Source organism: Mustela lutreola, chromosome 3 (assembly GCF_030435805.1).
Source record: "Mustela lutreola isolate mMusLut2 chromosome 3, mMusLut2.pri, whole genome shotgun sequence".
Taxonomy (NCBI): Eukaryota; Metazoa; Chordata; class Mammalia; order Carnivora; family Mustelidae; genus Mustela; species Mustela lutreola.
The window spans coordinates 158,454,741-158,477,294 of NC_081292.1; positions in this window are offsets into that span (position 1 = coordinate 158,454,741).

Below are 22,554 nucleotides of genomic sequence, written 5' to 3' on the forward strand. Positions count from 1 at the left end.
ACTAAGGAACATGCAGTGCAGTGGTGCCCACCTGCTCTTTTTTCCCTGAGAGGCTATGCCAACTCTCCCAGATGCACTCTGAGAAGGGAGAAACAGCTCTCCTACTGAACTCCAGGAATCCTCAGACCAGCTGTCCACTCCTGGGCCTCTGCTCTCCTTTTCCACAGGAGTACCATTGCACCTCCCAGGCTCAACACTAGCCTCTGCATGGACATCTGATACTTTAGACTTGGAGCTCCTCTGGCTGTTAAAACTCTCAATAATCAGCTCCTTTTATTTTCCTAGTCAATGATTTTAGGAAAGGGGACATTTTGTTTTGTCTTGTTTTTGTGTTTTGTTTTGTTTTATTAATCTCTATGTACTGTGCACACTCTCTCTCTCTCTATTCTCTTCTGTCTGTGATCAGCGCTTCCTCTTCTCAGTAGCAACTGTAATTGTTTTCTCACTCAAATCATATTTCCACACCTCCTACCTTCCATAATGTGGCTTCTTCTCTCTCTTTAGCTGTGCACTTTGTTTTCGCAGTCCTCAAATTAATTTATTGGATGTTCAGAATGGTTTAATATCTATCTAACTGTGTTTGAAGGATGAAGCAAGTGCCATCTTAATTTCCCCTTCAATAACACCAAACTCTTATTATCTTTCTTCTCTGACAGTAAGAAAGCTGTAGAACTTCTTTATTTTTCTATGTAGTAGGTTTACATCTGTGTGTGCATATAAATATATGTGTATATATGTGTATAAGTGTGTGTTTTTATATACATACACACAAATCTTACTATTTAGAGAAAAGTCTTCTTTTTTAAGACTTAGAATATCTCCCATAGATTCTTGTTTTGGCTGAGTACTCTAAGGAAATTATTTGGGAGTGGAATTTCTCTTTATGTAACTATTTAATTGTAACTTTTAGGTTAATTTTTGAGACGAGTAGAAAGGTCTACTTAGAGGCCTATTGGAGATAAAGAAAAAAGAAAAGTGAGGCAGTCTGGGTAGGGAAGTGGGATTCCAGTGGAAGAAAAGAAACATTCAAACAGATGTTTATGAATACAGATGTGTGATATGTAATGTAACCACTCCTTCCTCATTTCTTCAGTAAAATATATTTTCTTTACTGATAATACATTAAAAGGTATAATATATTTTGAATATGAAGAACAGCACAGTATTTTTCATCATTAGCAGGAACAAATACTGACTAAAGGGAAAGTATCATACTTAAGAGATTATATCTATCTATGTATCCATCTATTATCTACCTATCCATCATATTTCTTTTAAATCATTTTGGAAGCAGACAAAAGACAAATAAATGCTAAAAATCCATATATATGCACAGATAATAATTCTAATTATAAATAATTTAACATTTAGACATAGTAACCTCTCTGCAATATTTTGTTATTTCCTCACTGAATTATACTTATATCACCATAAAATAAGCTTTTTTACCTAATTTTCTCTATGTCACAGAAATCAGAAATTGCGCCTTAAGAAAGATAATATTTTCAAGTTAGGTATGTCAAGAAGTAGGAAAACATTCATTACAGATAATGTGGTATATATGGAAAGTTTATACACATTTTTCTGATGAAAGAAAACATGTAAAAATTCTCAGTGCAGCATTTGAATTATTTTGGATATTAATTCTACAAGTTATTTTCATTGCACCATTAAAATGCTGATATGTTAACACTTTAAGTTAAGTGTCTCAAATGTGCATTTAATTTATATTTAATAACACAAGTTTTGCTTATGAAAACCAAGTCAATTATTGAAAGCATTTCCCAAGGTTTAGCAATTATTTAAGAGCTGCATTTACTATAAAGTAATTAGCTCAAATGGCATGTTCATGAAAGCAGATTTAGAACAACTTTACATATTGATATGAAAGGGAAATGTTTAATACCAGTATAGCTGAAAATATTCAAATTTATTTAATCTGGCAGGCATTTTATTTTCAACAAAGGGACAAATACATATTTTCAGGTGGCTTTTTAACATTTTCAAGATGCAAAATCACCATATTTATAGCTGTAATTTTATATAAAATAAAAATGTCAAAATTAATTGAATGGTGTAAAAATTTATAACAGTTCTTATTGTTTATATTTATGTTATTAACTTTCTTATTTGAATTATATCATATAGGCAAAAGTATACTTTATCTGTATGTACATATTACATAATAAGATGAAACTAAATAAAAACATTGTAACTTGCTTTGCAAGTTAGAATACTACAAAGAAAGTTGGATCTTTCTGTGAGCATTTACTGGTCACACCTCCCATCCTTCCGAGAGGCAACCACTATTTTGAATTTTAGGTTATTCATTCCCTTGTTTTGTTTTACAGATTTACACACACATACACACATACACACATTTAACTAATATATTATTTGGTTTTTCCTTTTTTAAACTATATAATACATAATACATTATAAAGTAAATATATTCATACATGTAAAATTAATGTTCTATTGTATACATATTCAAGTCTTTCCCTGTTGATAAATTTTGGCTAGTATATTTTTGTTATCTCTGTTATAAACAAAGATGTTATTAACATTCTTGTACACATCCATCATCACATGTATGTAAGAGCCTATGCGTAATATATGTACAAGTGAAATGCTCATTTATAGGGCATGTACATGTTTAACTTTAGTGGTTAATAATAAATACTTACGAAGTGGTTATTAACCAGATATTTGTAAGAATTTTGATTGTTTTAAACAGCCACCACACTTGATAATGTCATACTTTATAGAGTTTTATTGATTATATTTGCTTAGCTTTGGTTTGTGTTTGCATTTTATTTATTTATTTTTTATTTTTTTATTTTTTAAGATTTTTTTTTTTTTTATTTATCTGACAGAGATCACAAGTAGGCAGAGAGGCAAGCAGAGAGAGAGGAGGAAGCAGGCTCCCTGCAGAGCAGAGAGCCCGATGTGGGGCTCGATCCCAGGACCCTGGGATCATGACCTGAGCCTAAGGCAGAGGCCTAACCCACTGAGCCACCCAGGTGCCCCTGTGTTTACATTTTAAAAAAGAGGGACCACATATTGCTTTTAAAATGTAAAACTTCCTCAACTTCACTGTTAATCATAAACATGAGAAAAAAAACACAATGAGATATTTTACTCTTACAAAATTAATGAAAAAAATAAAGAAAATGCAATGAGACGGACTTAAAACATCTGTCAACAGTTGCATACATAGTATAAAAGCCCAATAATTAAAATGGTACAAAACTCTGTCATAAATATATTTATTGGGTTAATGTAATTCAACTAACATGTAGAAATGGAGCTTAATATGAATGGATATTTAGTACATGATAAAAGTATTGTATGTAATCTATGAGTGAAGGTAAACTTTGTAATAAATTATGTTTGAAGTATTAGCTAGTCATCAGAGAAAAGAAACCAGTAATAAAATAATCTCATGTTCCATGTCAGGATTTATGAGTCGATCAAAGCTCTGAGGATAAAAAGGAGACAAGAAAGATATATAAAAAGCACTCAAATTGGAAAAGAAAAAATAAAACTATCAATATTTGCAGATGACATGATAAGTATGTAGAGAAAACCCTAAAGGCTAACAACAACAACAACAAACTATTTGAAATAATAAATTAACTTGGTAAAATTGCAAGATACAAAATTAAAATGCAAAATTCTGTTACATATCTCTATACTAACTACAAACTATTAGAAAGAGAAGTTAAGAAAACGATTCCACTTACAATTTCATCGTAAAGAATAAAATGCCTAAGAATAGATTTAACCAAGTAGGTAAAGAACTTATGCTCTGAAAATTACAAAACAATGATGAAAGAAATTGACGATGATACAAATAATTGGAAAGATATATTGTGCTCATGGATTGGAAGAATTAATATTGTTTAAATGTCCATATTCCTCAAAGAAATAAACAAATTTGATGTAATATTTATCAAAATATTAATCCCATTTTTCACAGAGCTAGAACAAATTACCCTAAAATTTGTATAGAACCACAAAAGCCTCCAAGTAGCCAAAGCTATCTTGAGAAAGAAGACTAAAGCTGTAGGTATCACACTCCCTGATTTCAATCTATACTATAAAGCTCTACTAATCAAAACAGTGCAGTAGTGGCACGAAAAGGCAGACACATAGATCAATAGAACAGGATAGAAAACCTAGAAAAAAAATCCAAGTTGTGTGGTCAATTAATCTAAGACCAAAGAGGCAAAAATATGCAATGGGAAAATGAGAGTCTGTTCAATAAATGGTACTGGGAAATCCTGCACAATTACATGTGAAAGAATGATACTGAACGGTTTTCTTACACGATATACAAAAAAACAAAAAAAAATTCAAAATGGATTAAAGCCTTGAATCTAAGATGGGAGACCATAAAACTCCTAGAAGAAAACAGGGAGTAAGGTCTTCGACACTAGGTTAAGCAATGTTTTGGGGATCTGTTTCCTCCTGCAAGGGAAACAAAAACAAAAATAAAACAAATAGGACATCAGATTTAAAAGCTTCTGCATAGCAAAGGAAACAATCAACAAAATGTTGTAAAGGCAACCTACAGAGTGGTAGAAGATATTTATAGATCATATGTAAGATATGATATAAGATATAAGATATGTCAAAAATACATAAAGGACTCACACAACTCAATATCAAAAAACATAAACCAATATAAGGGGGGTTCTGAATAGACATTTCTCCAAAGAAGACATGCAAATAGACAACAGACTCTTGAAAAGATATTAAACATCACTAATCATCAGGGAAATGGAAATCAAAACCACGAGACACTGGCTCACATCTGTCAGATGGTTGTTATCAAAAAGATAAGAAATAACTAGTGTTGGTGAGGATGTGGAGAAAAGGGAATCCTTGTTCACTGTTAGTGGAATGCAAAATGGTACAGCCTCTGTGGAAGCAATATGAAGGTTCCTCAAAAATTAAAAATAGAAATACCATATGATCCTGCAATTCTACTTCTGGGTATTTATCTGGAGAAAACGAGAACACTAAATAGATGTATGCAACCCTATGTTTATTTCAGTATTATTTACAATGACCAAGACATGGAAGTAACCTAAGTGTTTGTGGATAGATGAATGGATAAAGATGTGAATATATGTGTGTGTGTGTGTGTGTGTATGTATATAGATATCTATATCTATATCTATATCTATATATACTCAGCCATAAAAATGAATGAAACTTTACCATTTGTGACATCATGGATGTACCTAGAGGGTATTGTTCTAAGTAAAATAAGTCAGACAGAAAAAGACAAATACCATATGATTTCACTTATGTGTAGATTCTAAATACAACACACATACACACACACACACACATAATCAGACATCTAGTTTCAGAGAACTGCTAGTTGTCATAAGGGAAGGTGGAGGGGTTTGGACAATGAAAAGGATTAAAAGATACAAACATCCAGTTATAAAATAAATAGTTCATGGGAATATAATGTACAGCTAGGGATTATAGTAAAAAAAAAGGTTTTAACTCATTTGGTGAGAGGTCGGTAGCTAGACTTACGATAGTGATCTTGGTGACTTTGATCATAGTGATTTGGTAATGTATATAAATGTTGAAGCATGATGTTTCACACTTGAAACTTATATAATATTGTATATCAACTACTCTTTAATACAGATAAGTAAATGTAAAAAGTAAAGAACAACCAGAAAGAAACCTGAATTATTGTTTTAATATCTTTGGAGTTGGTCAGTCCTTGCTAATTGCGTCACAAAATACAGAGTCCATAAACGAAAGGATGGATAAATCAAATTAAATAAACATTAAAAATCATGCATTAAAAAAACCCCTTAGTCAAAGGAGAGTAAACAATGGGAAATGTGTGTGTTTATATGGGCATGTGCCATTTAGACCATAGGGCAAATTTCCCTGTTGGTAAAATTGTTAAAGGAGTTGTGAGTAAACTCTCTTTTTCTTCTCACTGGGTGTATTAAAGGTCTTGTTTTTTTCTGTTCTGCCCTTTTACTACATGTAAAAGGATTGATTTTATACATCTATTATTTTACACTGTGTTTTGCTTAATGAATATTTTTATTTTGCCTCTTTCCACTTTACCTACTACAGGAATTGTGATTAAGATTTTATTAGAGCCATGCTTCCAAAATTTCAATTTTTCTTTGATATTCACAAACATTTTTGATGGCAATATATTTGATTTAATTACTGGTCATATAACTTATTGAAATCTATCTAATAGCTTATCAATTCTCTTCCATCTCAACCTAATTCTGTTTCACTCTTATGTTTTTCTTATTTTTTATTTTCAGTTTAATTTCTAGAAGTTCTGTTTTTCAAAGCCTTCTGTTCATTTTCATAGCTTCTGTTGTTTTTTTATAACTTTAAGATTTTCTTTGTATTTTTAACTCTTATGAATTATAGCATTTATGATACTGATAATCATATTCAAAATTATATATAATACATATATAAATTACATTATATATATTTTATATGCATACCCCAAGATGTGTGCCAAATCTTGCTTATTGTGTTTTATTTGGCAAGTTTTATTCTGCTTTCCTATGCCTTAGAATGTGTGGCCTTGATGAAACAAGAGAATGAAGACTTGTTCTCCCACCAGAAGCTATAATAAAACATGACAAAATATATGAAATGACCATTTCAGACAACAGACAACAGATAACACAATACTGTAATGTCTGAGAGAAAGTAAATAAACTAGGTGAGCCCTATGCTCCCCTGAGTTTTCTGCCTAGAGACATTTTGGACCAATGTACCTGAGGAGGAATGCATTCAAAGATAAGTAACCTTGATGAGTTGAAGAGACAGATGCCAAAGTTGAGGTAATGCTGACAAAGAGAATTTATGAGTACATGGGAAAACATGTGGGAAGAGAGAACACCAGGTCTGAGGTGCAGCTGTCTTCTAGAAATGCATATGAACATAAAAACACAGGGAGTAAGTAAAAGAATGGAAAAATGATATACCATGCAGTCAATAATCCTAAGAAGACTGGAATGGTTGTGTTAATATATGACAAGGACTTCAAAACACATATGCTTACCAGAGATAAAGAGAAAAACTTTTAATGATAAAGGAGTCAATTTTTCAAGAAGATATATAAATTGTAAGTGTGTATTTACAGAAAGACAGTTATTCAGAAAATGAATGTGGAATTGAAAGGAGAAATACACAAATTTACATTTATATTTGAAGATTTCAAGTCATTCTCAATAATTGATTTAAAAATAGGTAGAAAACCAGTAAATATATAGAAGACATGAACATTCTCATTCAAATTGGTCTAAAGGACATTTTATAGAGCAAACTAACAGTGACAAAATTCACATTCTTTCAAAGTACAAATGAAACAGTCCATGAAATGGACCGTATGTTGTACCATAAAAAATTCAGTAAGTTTAAATGATTAAAATAAATAGAGTATATTCTCTGATGAAAATTAACTCCATAAATCAGTAATAAAAATAGATTAAGAAAGACCTAAATATTTGAAAATTAAATCCCTCATTTCTAAACAAACTACGGGCCAAAAATAAGGGGAGTTAGACATATTTTTTACAAATGATAGTGGAATCACAGCATACTAAAATGTATATGGGCAGCTAAAGTAACGCTGAGAGGGAGAGTGATAATTTAAATGCTCATACTAGACAAAATAAAGATCTCACAACAAAAACTTTGATTCTACCTCAATCCAGTAAAAAAAAATTAAATGAAAAATAATTAAGAAGAAAGAAATGAGAATAAAATTATGTATCAGTAGAATAAATATTAGAAAAAGTAAGGAGATATATCAGTGGAATCTGAATTGACATTTTCTGAAAGATTAAGAATGTAAAACAAAATGTAAATCTAGATTGATACAGAAAAAAAAATCACCAATTACTAGTTTCAAAAATAAGAGAAAGGGGATCCCTGGGTGACTCAGTCATTTAAGAATCTGACTTTTGATTTCAGTTCAGGTCATGATTGCAGGGTCGTGGCATTGAATCTTGTATCAGGTTCTATACTGGACATGAAGCCTGCTTGATATTCTCTGTCTTTTCCCCTACTCCTGTCTCCCCACCCCTGCTTGCATGCTCTTACTCTTTTTCTCTCAAATAAATAAATAGGAGGAATACTAAACAAAAATTTAAAACTATTGTAAATAACTCTAGTCCAATAATTCCAACAATCTACATGAGATGGCAAATTTCTTGAAAGCACATATCTAAAGTTAAGACTTACACAGTAAAGCTTCTACAAGAAAATATATGAGATAACCTTTGTAACATTGTTAGGCCAGGATTTTTTGGATGAAACAATGAAAAAAAAAGTAGTAAAATTGACTCCACCTAAATTAATATGTCTGATATTAGAAAGACACCTTAAGGATATGAAGAGTTGTTTGTTGGTTTTGAAATGAAAGGCACTTATTGGAGAAAATACCTATGTGTACCTTCTAAAAGATTTGTATTCAGAATATAAAGAATAATTGCAACTCAATACTAGACAAGACAATATTTAGTAAAATATTTAAAGGATATTAACAAATGCCCCATACTCTGCCCCAGAAAATGTATACCTGGATATACACCTAATATAAATGCACTCACACATATGGACTGCTAAAGATACATAAAAGAGTATTCATGATGGCATCATTCATGAGCCCCAAACTGAAAAAATTTAAATATTCATCAACAGTAGAAAATATATTATGGTAGATACATAACATTAAAATTACATATTAGTCTAAACTAGTGCTGCACTCTACAATGTGGACACATTTCAAATCCCATGACTGAGTGTAAACATCTAGGCAAAAAGAATGTATTCGTTAATGTTTTGGTTTTTTAGAGGTCAAAGGGAAAACCATTTATGGTGATGGTGATTAACTGGGGATAGATATTTTGGGAACATCTGAGGCACTGATAATTCTTTGTTATAGACCACTCGTGTACTAGAAGGTAAGAGGTTTCTTGAGGCTCCTGGGTGCTTCAGTTGGTTAAGTCATGGCCTTGGGCTCAGTGATCTCAGGGTTCGGGATTGAGCCTCGAATTGGGCTCCTGACTCAGACGGAAATTGGTTTCTCCATCAAGCTCTCCCCCTTTCTTGTGATCTCTTTCCCTTTCTGGCAAATAAACACAATCTTTTTTTTTTTTAAGATTTTATTTTTATTTATTTGACAGACAGAGATGACAAGCAGGCAGAGAGGCAGGCAGAGAGAGAGGAGGAGGAGGAAGCAGGCTCCCCACTGAGCAGAGAGCCTGATTTGGGGATCCATCCCAGGATCAGAGGCTTTAACCCACTGAGCCACCCTGGTGCCCCAATAAACACAATCTTAAAAAAGAAAAAGGTGCAGAGAGGTCTCATATACCCCTTATTTCCACACATGCAGAACCTCCTCTATTCGTACCAACTACCAAGAATGGTATATTTGGTACAACTGATGAATCCAAAGTCCAGAGTTGCTAGTAAACTTTTATTCCTTGACCTTATATATTAGGTTACAGAGAATATAGGAGATTTGGGGGTCTCAGAAATGTAAACTTTAAAGCAGTGAGAGAAGCCTAATCGGACAGAGGAAGCAGGTATCTGTGATCTCTGTGGAGAGATGGTGTCAGCTGAACCTACACTACGGGACACTTAGAAGCCAGGATAACCACATTTCAAGCCCGGATAACCTTCAGCGTTTCTCAAAATGGAGGTAAGAGTGCCAGTACTTTGTAGCCTTGCAGTGACAAGTCACTGAATGGAGAATGTCCATAGGCAGAGACACAATCCTGGGAGAGATGCCTCTTTAGTCAAGGATACTTTCTGAAGAATAAATACTTCAGACAAAACTATCAACTTGGGAGAATGAGAGCCTCAATCATGGTTAGGGGCTGAATTGTGTCATCCCCCAAATTTGTATATTGAAGCCCTAACCCCGCCATTCCTTTGAATGGGATTTTATTTTGTGATAGGCTCTCTAATTAGGTGATTAAGTTAAGATAAGACCTTCAGGGCAAGTCCTAATCCACTCTGATGCTAGTCCTTAGAAGAAGAATTTTAACACTGAGAGATAAAAGGGGCATGTGTGCACAGAGAAATATGTGAGAACACAGTAAAGTAAAGTCAGCCATCTGAAAGCCAAAAAGAGAGACCTCACAAAAAAATCAAACCTGCTGACCCTTTGATCTTGGATGTCCAGCTTTCAGAACTATGAGAAAATACATTTCTGTTGTTTAAGCCACCCAGTCTGTAGTACTTTGTTATGTTCTGGCAGCTCTAGCTGACTAATTCGATCATGAAAAGGAGAGCTTGGCAGAATGCCACAGAATTTATAAGAACCAACTCCTTGCCCCGCTTTTATCCACTGATTTTGTGTAGAACATTAACCTCAATCGTGAAGAGCTTCTCTAGGATTCTAGCCTGTCTTGTCTTTTCCTGGAGAAACTTTGAATAGGAAAGTTATTGAGGTGAATCCCAGGTCAACGGTTGCAGCTTATCTAGAGACCACAGTTGGTATCACTGCCTTCTCTACAGCTATTTTAATGTTTCTCAGTCTTGCCTAGCATCTCAGTGGCTTATTTAGTGAGGGATCCAAGCCTTCGGTCACTGTGCCCTCTCAGACCTGTTGCAGTTCGTTCATTTATCATCAGCATGATGCAGGCAGAGCAGGAGGTACTGTGCTAAGTTAGGTGCTTGCCACACATATTCTTTCCCTTTCCTATTGTAACTCTATTTCTTCTGGAAAACTGGGGTCAATTCAGTCTGCCAGTACTTCTTTGATTGTGTTCTTTGGGCCCAAGGAGCCAAAGGAGACACAGTAACAGTCACAATTCAAACTTAATGGGGCTTTAGCAATGTCCTCCAGTGGAAGTGTTCTCTTTCTGGAAACCAAGATTTCTAAACCCAAGCTTTTAGGAACCAACCATTTTAGCAACTCATTAGTAATATTTCCTGTGATCCTGGTCATGGTATTAAGGCTTTTATCAAGGGACAGAAATTCTACACTAATAAATTTTCCCTTATCCAAATTTATCTCCCAAATCTTTGTACACATATATAGCACCGTCAGACCGAATTCCATACACTCGTGTGCCTCTTGTTGGTTTATGTGGCTAGGTTCTGCAGCAACTTCTGTGACTTCCTTTTCTCCTATTTAACAATCTCAGCATTTCTCCATCTACTTTATGTTAACTGTAGCTATCGGTCTAGTGTACAAGATGGGAGAAGATGGTAGAGCCTGAGGTTTCTCATGCAGAGCCTGCATGATTTCTTTTAACAGAGCCTCTGCATTATACTCAAGCAAGGGGGATCATTGGTCTTTAATGAGGAGTGGGCCAATTTTTCAGGCCCAGAGAGTTCAGGGGAATCTGACACTTGAAATTTTCAAGTGTATTGACTCAGATGCTCTTATCCTGAGTCCAGAGTCACTACTTCCCAATTAAGGCATTGATCTTAGCATAGCAGACAGGCTGGGATTGAACATCATCCTTCTCTGGAGCTCTGCTACCACTATAATTAAGTCCTGAACCTGATGACCACCCTTTTCTGCCCTCTTGCTGCAGCAAATGAGTCTTTTTATATTCTGCCAAAGAGGCCCTCTGACTTTCACACTTTACCTTGAATTGGTGATTAATCACCATAAGTCTTTCATTGTTTTTCTTCATCCAATTACATACTCCTTATAATTATTATTTTGCCCCTGATGTCTCAAATGCTTAGTATAGACTCCATTGCATTCATTTTGATTAGTATTCTAATCTAGTTCACCATCAGCTTGCGTTCTAACAACTTCATTCCTACAGTATGCGACAAGCCATCAGTATTCTATTCACCACCTGTAATTAGAGTCCTTGTTGCCAGGAGGTCAGAGAATGATCCATTTCTGAAATCCCATTTTAAATTCTGCTTTCTAGGATCAATTCTATTACCAGCCCTCTTAGGTCATGTTCTTTTGGAAATAGACTCTGTGGCAGAAATTTGCATTCATGGATTCTTGGCAAAAATATCTCTAAAGGACTAAAAGAAGACAGGTTGGACAGAAAAAGAAATTGAACTGCAAACATATGCAAGGAGCTTCAGCTGACCCACTGGTGAGCTTTATAGCTTAGAGAGCCTTTGTGATTTGTCCTATTCAAGACAAGGGTGTTGGGTCTTTGTACCACACCCATCAACCTATTATTGGATGAGTTCTGTTCCAGAGATACCATGTAACCTTGAAGAAGGCAGCAACTTTTGGCCACCCGTGTTTTCCTCACTTAGTTGTGAGGAGCCGACACTCTTAACAACTGAATGAATGTCTTACTCTCAAGAAGAGAATTTCAGGGGCACCTGGGTGGCTCAGTGGGTTAGGCCTCTGCCTTCAGTTCAGGTCATGATCTCAGGGTCCTGGAATGGAGTCCTGCATCGGGCTCTCTGCTCAGCAGGGAGCCTGCACCCCCCACCCTACTCCCGGCCTACTCGTGATATTTCTCTGTCAAATAGATAGATAAAATTAAAAAAAAATATATGAGAAATTCAGTGGCATATCTAGCATCCTTTACATCGAGGAAGCAATTGTATGGCTGTGATAACTTCATTATTATCCACTGTCTTTATACTTAGTGCTTTTAGAAGATTTATGGATGTACATCTTTTAAATAAAAAATATTAAAAATTGGAAAGTAAAGTGTTTGGCAATGGTTGTGGAAATTGGAGAGTTAAAGCAAAATTAGGCCAAGAGATAGCAAAGCCACAGGGGTGAGGTGCAATTGGGAAATTTGCTGTGTCACCTTTTTGTGCACTTCTATTTCACTTGCCTCTTCACAATATTTTGCTTGGTTGGGTTAGGTAAATGAGTGAATAACTGAGTAAAGTTCTCTTTCAACCTATTATTTTGGGACTTTTAAAATTTGTTCTTCATTTACCAAAAAGTAGAGCTATCTGATTATATACTGCCCTCTATTGACCTTATGTATATAGAACTACAAACATAACATATGCAAGAGCTTCAATTGCCCCAATGGAGAGCTTTCAGGTTCAAAGAGCTTCTGAGATTTGTCTTACTTAAGGCAAGGGTGTTGGGCCTTCGAATTTACCTGTCTGTGTATATATGCCATGCATTTATTCATTTAAATATGTGTATTTATGCCAGCCACTGGACATTAGAGAGATATAAGCAAGAAGCATCCCCCTCAAAAATCTGCCTTGTGCATATTAATAGACTATCATCATTCATGTGGAGGCATCCTGTGGTCTTTAAAGGATGAAATTTGAGGATTTCAAAAGTGAACTGTAAAAGCTAAGTTCCTCTGCATGGAAAAACAAAAAAGTTGTTGGTTATAAGTTGTTACATGAAGAGGAAAAAGTCCTGGGAGATAGAGGACTCAGAAAAAGTATTAGAGCATGGGTTTATTGTGTTCCATAAACACTTTTCTGTGGTTAAAAAAATGGACAGTTCACTTTAATAAGCATAATAATTATTTTTTAAAAAAAATTTATGATGGTCTGCTAATGGGCAAAGTTACGATTTTCATTCATTAAACAAGTCTTTGGCAAAATACACTACCTACAAAAAATTACATTTTAAAGAAATAGTGGAATTGTGTGAAGTGAATAATGAAGACGAGACTGGTAACAAGTGTAACTCCAAACAGGTACTAAGAATTCTACAATGGCGGATGTTAGGACACAAAGTGTCTCTGATAAATGCAAGATTATTTGAGAGACTTCAAAAATATTTGAGGAGGTGCTAAATTTCACACATTACATGTGGTGTAATGAATTTTCTTGTTCCCTTTTCTTTCTTTATTTTTCATGAGGTCGAATTTGTAACATTTTTCTTTCATAGATTATGCTTTTTATTTTTATTTTTAAATTGCATTTATTTATTTACTTGAAAGAGAGAGTGAGCAAGGGAGAGAATGGGGGGAGGCACAGGGGGAAAAGGAGAAGCCGACTCCCCTCTGAGCAAGAAGCCCAAAGCGGGGCTGGACCCTTGGACTCCTGGGCTGTGACCTGAGCCAAACGCAGACACTTAACCAACCAAACCATCCAGGTGCTCTAGATTTTACTTGTAGAGTTATATTGAAAAAATGTTTGCCTAACAAAAGCACACACAGATTTTCGGTAGAACTTATCTTCTATTGTTTTACATTTTACATTTAGGTTTATGATCCATCTTGAGTAAATTTTTACACATGATGTGATATATGAATCATAGTTAATTTTGGCAATTGAGTATCCATTTTATTTTTCAGCATCATTTGCTATTAAAGCACTCTTTCACCATTAAATTTTATTTGAATTGCTTTTGGAAAGTGAGGGAACATATATGTATACATTTATTTCAGGATTCTCTATTTTGTTCTAGTTATCTATGTAAGTCTTTAAACCAATACCACACTGTATACAATTATAGCAGATTTTAGTAAGTTTTGAAATCTGTTAGTGTAAGTCTTCCACATTTAGCTGCAAAGAATGAAGAGAATTATATTTTTTAACTGGGAATCCACATACTCTGGAAACATCAACAAGCGGGAGAATGGATATAAATGAGACAGCTTATAAGTCATCATTATTATCTGTCCCTTTTTCCAACTAACTGTCCATACTCACCATTTTCTTCACGTATGAAAAGTATTCACAAATAACCAAGACAGAAATATCAGTGTCCCATTTAATTACATTCAGTTCCATGTTTAGAATATATCTTCTCATTGTCTGATGACCAGTGAACTCAAAGAAAAATATATGCACTCTTGAGCCGACTAAATATAATAATGGAGTAGAAACATAGCATTTATATTATAAGTTCTATTTTTGAACAGGTAAGAATAGAATACATACAGTTGTCACTGTTAGATATCAACATTAAAAACCTGCTGTGCAGAAAATGTAGAGATTATCAGTCCTGAGAATAGGATGCATTCCTTAGATAGATAGAAAGGGGTTTCCTCTCAGTGTCTCAAGGTCTCCCATCATGTCAGGAAATTTCCTTATACAATATTTTTTTATGGCCATATCTGTAGTACATCATGGAGTATGCTCTTGAGGTCTACACACTTTCATCAGTCTCTTTCTGCCCATTCAGGTTTAGTGAACCAGGGCTGGCTTTCAGGGTAAAGTAAACATAAACTTAGGTCAAATGTGTGATTTCTTTGGTCATAGATTTTTTTCAAAAATCTTATTGGGTTTTTGATCAATATGCTTCCATTCCTTTTCATGTACTAATGGCAAAATCTAAAGGGCTTTTCTTGACATGGATCTTAATACCGAGGATTTTACTTTTCTGTTTACTGGCCTTTGTGCATGGCCCATTTACCTCATCCTCCATTTAATGAGAGTTATCTTACAGGTGTCTACCCAGCTGGTATGTGATAAAGGAACACTTACAGACTGAGGAGGTAGGGGATCCAGCATTCTTTGTCACAGATGATATTACAGTTGAGATGAGAAAAGATGCTGATTTGGAAAATGTTGATAGCAAGGAAAATTGAAAGGAGATAAAAGATCATATGCACATTTCAGAAGTAAGACAGATAAAATAGACTATTGGATTATATAATGAAACGGGGAAAAGGAGAAATTAGAGAAGATGTCTACGGTTTGGGCCAGAAAAATTGACTGTGATACTGTTTACAGAAAGAATATTTGAGATGAGTAAATATGTACTGGGAAAAACAATGTTATTTTGCAAAATTTTACTTGGAACTTGGGTTTACCCATTGTACTTTTAATAAATGTATTTATCAATACTTTATTTTATTACTATTCAACTGCCAAAAGCATATTTAATTCTAATATACTATGCACTTTTTGTAGTAGTTTTTCTTTAGATTATGGAGTTTGTTTCGATGTGCTTTCATCAAGGATATTAGATTTGAAATTAAGCTTGTAATTTTCATGTGTCAGCACTTACTTCTTACCTGTGCTGTCATATGGAATTATAAAAGGCTACTTACACTGTTACAATCAGCCAGTTAAAATATCATTTATATGCACAGAAGAACTTGGGTTTTTCAATTCCAAAAATGTGTGCATAAACTACAATGATGATGAGAAAAGTCATCAGTGAATATGTACAAATTATACTCAGTGTTTTTAGCAGAAATCAGCCAGAGCATCTTATTCAAGCACAACCAATTAAGAATCTATCATGACAGTGTTATTAAAGGATCAAATACAATGTGACAAAAATAAAGTCTGAATTTGTCCCTTGGGAGGTGATCATCTAATCTTTTGCTCTCTTTCCTTCCCGTGTTCCAGAAAAACACAGCAAAACTTTCAAAATGTTTCCCTAAAAGTAAAGAATAAATTAATCACAAAATGATTGGACAGCAAGAAAATACTCTTTATAAAAGGTTAGTAACTTGGGGGTACTTGGGTGGCTCAGTGGGTTAAGCCTCTGCTGTCAGCTCAGGTCATGATCTCAGGGTCCTGGAATCGACTGGCATCAGGCTCTCTGCTCAGCAGGGAGCCTGCTTCCTCCCCTCTCCCTGTCTACTTGTGATCTCTCTCTCTGTCAAATAAATAAATAAAATCTTAAAAAAAAAAGTTAGTAACTTGAATATTTTATATTATTCTGTTAAGATTCTTATAGCATAAACAATTAGAAAGAACATAAATAACCACCCAAATTGTGCACAAAATACTGGACAGAAATAATATAAGCTGATCATATTTTAATTATTGAAGTACTCCATTGTATATACATGTATATATACTACATTTTCTTTATCCATTCAGCTTTAGATGGACACTTGGGCTTCTTTGTATAATGCTAAGTGAAATAAGTCAATCAGAGGAAGACAAATACCGTAAGATTTCACTCAGTTGTGGAATTTAGGAAAAACAAATGAGCAAAGAAAAAAAAGAGGGAGAGAAACCAAGAAACAGACTCATACCTATAAGAAAATCCACTGATGGTTATCAATGGGGAAGTGGGGGGGTATGAAATGGGTGAGGGAGATTGAAGAGTACACTTATTATGATGAGCACGAGTAATGTATAGAATTGTTGAATTGCTGTATTGTACACTTGAAGCTAATATAACACTGTATGTTAACTCTACTGGAATTAAAATCTAAAACTTGATTTAAAAAAGAAAATAAGATGACCTACATAAAAAATAAATCAACTATGGTAAAAATTATTAGAGTTGGCAGAAGTAGGTGGTCGGAATAAAACATGATGCTATCAGATTAGACTGTGAACTTAGAATTTTAAACCAGAGTGTTATTATGGGTGTACACAGTGATGATAAAGATGATTAATGAAAGAATAAATTTTTATCCTTATATTCCCCACTTTAAAAAAATGACCCTTATCTTACATTTCTAACTCTAAAATGTTGACACTAAACCTTAGCCTGGGTCTAAAATTAAATAATGTATTTTTATTATACAACCAATGTTTTCAGTATATTAACATAGTGTTTAAATATATGAAAAAAACACTTCTAACTCCACCCTTGGAATAAATTGAACTTTCATTTATGTGCCTTTTTTTCTTATTCCATAAGCTTACATATTTTTTTATATTTTATACATATATTTTTATTTTACTCGTTTTTAAAATTAATTTTGCATCATAATATCTTTAGAGGAGAAGAATCCCCACAGGTCTTTCAGAAATATGGAACAATTTGCCATAGTCTAAATTTGAGGAGTCCCTCAGGATTTAAAGAAAAATGAATATTTCATGTTATATATTTTTCCTTGAAAGGCTGTCCTTCTACAATCGACTATTCCACAATAATTTGGGTTTAGACTAAGGTTAGATCACTAGAAGGGTGATATTCGTAAATTTGAGCTCAATGCTGTTCACTTTTAAAAGCAAATTTTCAGGATATTAGTAAAAACATGAGAGACTTTGCAAGAATTCTGTAACCTAAAATCAGTAAAGAAAATGATTACAAGACAGAATGAGTCCATGAAATTTACGTTGGAATGGACTATTTCAGTGGAGGAAATTCTTTAATAGTTTATAGAAGTTTGAAGCTCCAGGAATCTTAGAGATTATAGAGCTCTTGGCCAAGGTATAGAAAGTAGCAAATACAAGCTTGTGAGTAGAGAGATTCGGCCTCCGGAAGGATTAGATCCACATGAATCGGAAGAGACTCAGAACTACAAAATTTCAGAGAAAGAAACATGGAATAAACTAAGTCTCCTATGACACAGCAACAGAAAAGAGATTTTGTTTACACTGGTTCTATAAACATAGAAATCATTCACTACCTGAATCCATATCTATTACCTCACTGATAAGAAAGAAGCCACTTAACACTAACTCCATTAATAATTTTTTGACCATTAAAATGTCTGTGGTATCTTCCTTTGTTTTTATCTCTATGAAAATATTACCTTGCTCTAACTTCTCTCTTGATTTCTTCTCCCCCATCTTTGCAAAGATTTAGGAGTCATTTCTACCTTTCTCCCAAGACCTGACCCACTTTCCAATATTTTGCTGGACATCTTCATCTTTATGTTCATATAGCTACTCAAACTGGGGCCTTCTAACATATTTTCATTATATTTCTAACAATCTCAGGTCAATTTTTCACTAGACTTTCCTTTCTGAAAAGGGCCTTACATCAACAGCCACTTCTTCAAAGAATAAATTAAAATAGGTAATAATCATAAAAACAGTGCCTGAGCATATTATTAATCATCAGTGTACTGCAAATAAAACTATGACATTATTTACATGTCAGAATGGCTTAATTAAGCAGAGTGACAATAGTAAATATCAGCAAGTTGTTGGAGCAAGGAGAACTTTCATTTGATGATGGTATACGTTGAGATGAGTTTGGAAAACAGTTTGATAATATCAGGTAACTTGGCACCAGGCCACAACTTTTAACTCAGAAATTATATTTCTATGTTGATACCCAGCAAAACTCATACAAATATGTAACAAAAAGCATTAGGAGAATGTTTATGGCAACATCCATAATAGTTCTGAAGGACCAACAGTGATGGGATAGATAAATATATCGTGGTGTATTCCTATAAAAGAATACCACCCATCGACGGAAGCAAATTAACGAGAGGAGCTGTATGCCATAACGTAGTCGAGTCTCATAAACATATATTAAGTAAAGGAAGTCAAGCACAAAAGATTGTGTCCTGCATGCTTCCTTTTGTATGTGAAGTTGTGTGTGTCAAATATTTAAAATTCAGTAGGAACTCAATAAATGTTAACTATACGGTTTAATAAGTGGTGAGTGATTCCCTCCTTGGCCTATCCTACTCTTTCTCTGGGTTTTGTCTACTCTCACTCATCCTTCAAAGCCCAAGTCAAAGCTTATAGACAGAATCTTTTTTCCATCTTTACTCTTATACACTTAAGATTCCCTGTATCATAGAATTTATCATCAGGGGTATACTGACACATTGTGACACTTTCCTGGGTTAATTTACCTTTGCACTTTTTAAAAAAATTTCCTCTTCCCTTCTTTTCTGTCTCATCCCACTTTCTAGCGTATACTCTATGACATGGACTCATGTAAGAATATAATTGGTTTTTGAAAGAATAAATGGGTTAGTTAGTCATAAGATTTAATTTCCTCCATAAGTAAAACTATGTTCTATTAAGTCTCTGTTTTCATTAACATTAATAGGAAAATATAGCACAATTTATTTTAATTTAAATATTTTTTCTTTTTCTTTCCTCCAACTTTTCAATGTCTCTCAAAATTCTCTTCAGTTAAGATTTTTTTTTTCTGATCTCTTGAACAAAACACTATCTCTCTCTGAATGTTAAAATGCTTTTCAGCGATCCTTTTTGCATTTGTATAATAATTTATATGATTTTTTTATTCTCCATTTTGGACAGCAAAGCTTGAGAACTTATTAATTATTTCTTTTTTCCTTTCATTGCCTAGTTCAGTATGTTTGGATGGCAGAAATTTAGTAGAATTGAACTGAATTCTATTGAGTTAAATTAAATAAGTATACTCTGTAATGAAGTATTGTTGTATAACAAAAATTAAAGTGCAAGGTAAGAAGACTTTGAGATTTTAGAAGCAATATGAGCAATAATATACAGTGACTTGAATTTAAAGATGTATTCATTACAAAGTAAGTGGAAGATGTTCTGCTTAGCATTAAAGGAAGTACTTCTCATATTGTCTATGATGAAGAGCTAAGCTTTTTAATTTCCAATTCATTGCACAGCAATATTCTCTTAAAACATGATAAAACTGATTACTAGGAAAACAAAATTTAAGAATTAATTCATATGAAATGTAAGTTTTCTTATTAGATACAACAAACAAAATTTAATTTCAATAAATATAATTAAAACATATCAAGAAGCAAATACAAGAAAATTATACAACTATACTATTCTCTGAGAGCTTGTATACTAGTGATGAATATACCGAATATTACATTGTAATTTTTGTTGTTTCACAAACGTAACTCTTTAGTTATGAGTGATACAGCAATTGGTCAAATTAAATTTCTGTATAAGACGATTTCAATAAATACTGCTTTAGTAACATCTAAAGTTTTTCATGTATCAAATGAGATTGGGTTTTTTGGTTTTTTTGTGTTTTTTGGGGGTTAATTTGTCTAGTCTAAGTTAGACTGATGACAATGTTACATACAGTGCAAATACACGTAAACAGTTTTTGCAGTTTATTTTGTTTTAAAAGATTTATTTATTTATGTTAGTGAAAGAGTGTGTGTGCACATGCATGAGGAGGATGGGAGAGAAGGAGAGGGAGAGGGAATCCTTAAGACAACTCCCCACCTAAGGCAGAGTCCAACCAGTTGATGTCAGGAACCCAAGACCATGACCTGAGCTGAAATCAAGAGTAGGCCACTCAACCTACCAAGCCACCAGGTACCCCCGCAGCTTGTGTTAATAAAAGATTACAGAACCAGTCTCAGAAATATGTTGTTAGAACTAAAAGAAAATTTAGTTCCTTCATCAACTTCCTTAGTTTTCATCTTTCTCCAAAATGAAGCAGGTAAAGCAATTTCAAAATTCATCGTTAACCCTTCCTTCTTAGTTCAATAATTTAATTTAGATTATTACAGGTAATTTTAAGTTAACTTTTATGAAAGAGATGGATCTTCTGTCCATGAATTTCCTATACATGGATATTTCCTGTTTTTTTTTGAAAAATCATATTATTATAAAATGAATCCAAGACAGAAAAATTCACAAAGCAAATGTAGAGTTTAAAGTTATTATAACAAATAATTAAAAGTTCATAAAACAGATCATTACCAATTATCTTAGAAACACTTCCACTTTCTGTGTTCCATATGAATTCTTCCTTCTTCCTATAAACAGCTATTATCCTTTGTAAAGAGGAGAGGTTAAGAGGAGAAGGACCAAGATAAGAACCACAATAGCTTTTATAACCTACCTTGGAATTAGCATATGGTCATGTGGACATGTGCTACTGGTAACACAAACCAACTCTGGCATACTGCAGTAGGCTTTAGAAAGCAGGAGGTGGGGGTCACTGGGGCAACTCAGAGGCTGTCCGTCATATTGGGTCAGGTGGCTATCATTGACTGTGTCTGGGAAAGCCGGACAATCCCATCACTCGTTTGAAATGCATCTAGAAGCTGGAGATTCAGAAAATTCCCCCAGGAAAGGGAGAAATATTCCCACAGGAAGAAAAAGTGTCAGGCTGTTCCCCTGCCACCCACACAGACACACAGTCTCTACTATCAGACAAGAAAATTTTAAGTCCTATTTATCTTGTCAATTTCTCATTTCTTTTCTGCTTTACCTTCATCTGGCTTACAGATGAGCTGGTCAAAAACTCTCAGACTCAAACATAAAATGTGTGTATTGGGGTGCCTGGGTGGCTCAGTGGGTTAAAGCCTCTGCCTTTGGCTCAGGTCATGATCCCAGGGTCCTAGGATCGAGCCCCGCATCGGGCTCTCTGCTCTGCGGAGCGCCTGCTTCCCCCTTTCTCTCTCTGCCTGCCTCTCTGCTTACTTGTGATCACTCTCTGTCAAATAAATAAATAAAATCTTAAAAAAAATAAATAAAATAAAATGTGTGTATTGAAAATATGAACTTAGCATCTTTCCATACCTTCTTGAACTGGCATTTTTATCTGGTTTTGAGTGGATAATAGATAAGAAATTTAGTTTCATATCAATTGCTGAAATAAGAGAGAACAAACGTTGTTATGAGTTACACTTTCACTTCCATGCCTCAAACACAATTTCCTATGAACCCACAGGCAAGAAATAAAAGTTACAATGTAATTGTCCATTAGCTTTTATCACCTAACTCTACCCTTTCAGTGATACTTTTAAAAGAGTAAAACCCTTTGTTTTGATACCTGCCATGTAAAAAGACTAGAACAATGATTAGTTAACTGGAAGCATGAGGTTATTTCATATTATTTTAAGTAGTCTGGTTTTAGAATTTTTCAAATATACCAAAGAAGCAAGGTAGTTGCATTTCAAAATCTTCTTACTTTATTTCCATAGTTAAAGTTTGCGGGGCCATAAAATTAGGAGTACTTCTGTATATAAACGCCACATGAAATTTTAAATAAAGCCACTGAGAGGAGCTCTAACC